The sequence below is a fragment of the Rattus norvegicus genome, chromosome 9 (genome assembly GCF_036323735.1).
Source record: "Rattus norvegicus strain BN/NHsdMcwi chromosome 9, GRCr8, whole genome shotgun sequence".
Classification (NCBI taxonomy): domain Eukaryota; kingdom Metazoa; phylum Chordata; class Mammalia; order Rodentia; family Muridae; genus Rattus; species Rattus norvegicus.
The window spans coordinates 2741499-2744554 of record NC_086027.1 but is presented as its reverse complement, the minus strand read 5'-3'; the positions used below and the strand labels follow the sequence as shown (position 1 = coordinate 2744554).

At 47.9% G+C, this 3056-nt stretch overlaps 1 pseudogene; it reads right to left on the bottom strand.

The window, feature by feature from the left end:
* Nucleotides 1–1683: 1683 nt before the first annotated feature.
* Nucleotides 1684–2718, bottom strand: Derl1-ps1 (derlin 1, pseudogene 1; annotated as a pseudogene).
* Nucleotides 2719–3056: the final 338 nt, after the last annotated feature.

Here is a 3056-nt window from a genome sequence, read left to right as displayed (position 1 = left end):
TGAACACGCCATAGCAGAGGTATGGAAACTTAACACAGACAGCCTTCAAGTTGCACATTTTAATTTACAATGTTTACCAGTAAAAAGGATTAGTTACAAAAAGGAAAGCTGTCTGTACAAAATAAGGGTTTTTTTTTCACATTCATAAAGAGAACCCACTGTAAATTCTTACCTTGTGAAGTCAACACTCAAACAGCTCACTTTGGTAAAACTATCTTGGAAGGACTAGTAATCCAGGCAAGGTAATAAAATTATCAGCTTCCCAATCCTGTCCAGGAGGAAGAATCTTATGACCATTTTCCCTGTACAGAAAAGCTCTCTGTGCTTGCAGATCCTTAGAAAAGCCAGTGCTCTCAGGAGCCAGCCTGGTACCAGGACGAAGCACAATCTCCTGCTCACACAAATGGCAGTCCTTCCTGAACCTGACAGACACACCTTTATCACAGCCTCAGGTCAGCAGGAGAACCAGGTGGTTCAGGATCAGCCTCTCTCCATTCAATAGTTCATCATATAAATTAAATATGGAGAGGATCACATGAGAAAGGGGGAGCTCTTTTTCAAACTCCCACTTCCTAAATAATACACATCACAGTTTTAGTGAGCAGAGGAGGGTAAGTCACCCTGTTTGGGCACATTTCCTCAAAGGAAAAACCAAAGTATCAAAAGCCTTCAGAGCATACTGGCCCCGTCCCACTGCAGCCAGCAGCCTGATTCCAGAATGAAAACATAAAGTAACTGTATAAAGCCGTGGAGCCTTCAGAACACTTTATTTAGTGATAAGCTGAGCTCTGCCGGTAAAAGCCCACCTCTAAAAAGTGAGCAGGTCTGATTCACAAAGTGTATACATGCATGACCCAAGGTAATAAAGACCTTCAAATGCAAAAGGTCCTAAAGCTATTGGAACCTCTAATTATGAGCGACCTGTTCAGATGTGCCTCCATTAGCCTTAAAAACTGACTGACACCCATCTGAAGAGGTACTTCACTTAGCATTATCATAAACACTTGACCAGAAAAGGCATGGTCCAAAAAACCAATTAACTAAAAATTTAGAGTCTAAACCTCTCTCCTCCACCAACTGAGTGAACACACATCTGCAATGAGGACCAAACGGAATCAGTGCCTCCAGGGACGTGTGTCTGTCTGGCCATGTGATCAGGAACCTCCTAACACAGCACAGCACAGTACAGCTGCTCTGGGCACACAAGGCCAGTTCAGCCCGTGAAGAAACACAAGGGACCACGTTTAAACTCATCCCCTGTGTCAGGAGCAACTCCACTATGGTTTTCATCGCTCAGCTCAGAAGGATAGGAGGGCGGAGCAACAAGTCCTAACCCTCGTTACTCCCAGTCCCGGCCCTCACTGACTCAGAGGTCCTTTGTGTATAAATATGTGAAAGGCAGCAATGGCGGCACTGCTGACAGGCTGATGAGGCCCCACAGCGGAGAAAGTTCTTCCTCTGCTGATCCAGTCTTCTCCCTACCGTCACAGTCCTGCAGTGATGGCCAAGGACCATGTGTGAGCCAGCTCTTTGTGACCAAGCTTTGGCAAGTCAGTAAGTTTGTCAAAGGCAAAATCCTTCTGTGGACAATGCTAGCTGCAGCTCCGGGGACGTGAGAGAGGAGAGGGCCCTCTGACAGGATTTGGCTCATCAGCCCCGCTTGCCCACTTCATTATGCATATGGAAGGGGAGAGGAGAAGGCACCACAACATGAGTCAGTTCTGAACTCTGCACAGCTGACATTTGTTCTTCACAGCAGAAAGGACTTGAATGAGAATCATGAAACTTGAGGAACACTTGTATTTTCCTTCGGGATTTAAAAATGTGTCTTGTACCAAAAGACTACATTCAGCGGGGGTCAGGTCCACGAGCGGCAGCAAGAGCTCGGCCATTAAGCGTGCCCAGCACTGGGAGGAGACTGTCATCTGCTTAGCATGGCTGGTGAGCAGGCCAGGGCTGCTCCTCACCGCTCTCCAAGTCGGAAGCCCTGGCCCCAGTTGTGTCTCCTGCCTCCGCCATTCTGATCAGCAGCTCGCCTCATGCTTGCAGGGCGCACACCAAACCCTGACACCCCTCCTCTCCTGCTGGGTAGCCAGCGGTACAAAAACTGAGGTGTGGACAGGAAATTCCTTCCTCTCAAATCCATTGGGTATCTGAACATCAGGAAGAAATGAAGATGTCCGACAAGGTTTCCAATGAGCTCATTGATGACCGAGCCTCCAATGATATAGTTGAATCTGAGGACAACCCAAGGTAAGTAACAGGCTTAATTCGTGTTCCAAACCAAAATGATAGAATCAGGTCTCTGTTCAGTTGGGCCCAGATGTAAAGTACTGACATGATTTGAGGAATCATCAGCAACTGCATATCCATGGCTAAGCCAGTAATAGTAATGCAAATCCAGTTGAAGAGAAGCATGAATAAATAGTCTGCTGGCCTCCTGTCAAAAGCTCCTGCCTCAAGCCGTGTAGAATACTTATATAAGAAATTTAAATTGACCAAATAAAGAAATCCAGTTCCAGGCCCCACGGGGAAATAAAAGGCGGCAGTGAACGGCCTCCATATCTGGAAGCGATAGAGGAAGGCTTCGGGCCAGAGGAAGAAGTAGGCCGGGCTGATAATAGCGAGCTTGCCGATCAAGGGGACCTCGACTGTGGCAGCAAACCAGTAGTGCGTGATGGCGGGGAAGCTCCTGAACCTGTCCCTGATGTCCGACATGGTCGCCGGTCAGGTGGACGGCTGAGCAGCCCTGCATGTCCTCCTGTGCCCACCCCGAGCTTCGCAGCCGGCTGCCAGTGTGCTATTTCTTGTCACCTGTTACTGGATTCCTTCCCACTGAGTGGGATGAGTACAGATTGAATCTAGGGACTGGGACGTGCAAGCAAAGTGATCTCATGCTGGAGCCAGCCCTCTTTTAACGGCAATAAAGAAGGTTTGTACAGCCTGAGTTTAATTAAGATAGAAGTAAGCAAGAGATCAGACTCCTCAGCAGAGGACAGATGCAAATCCAGAAGGCATCTTTCCTGAGGGAGGCTTTTTCCCCACTGGTGTGAAGA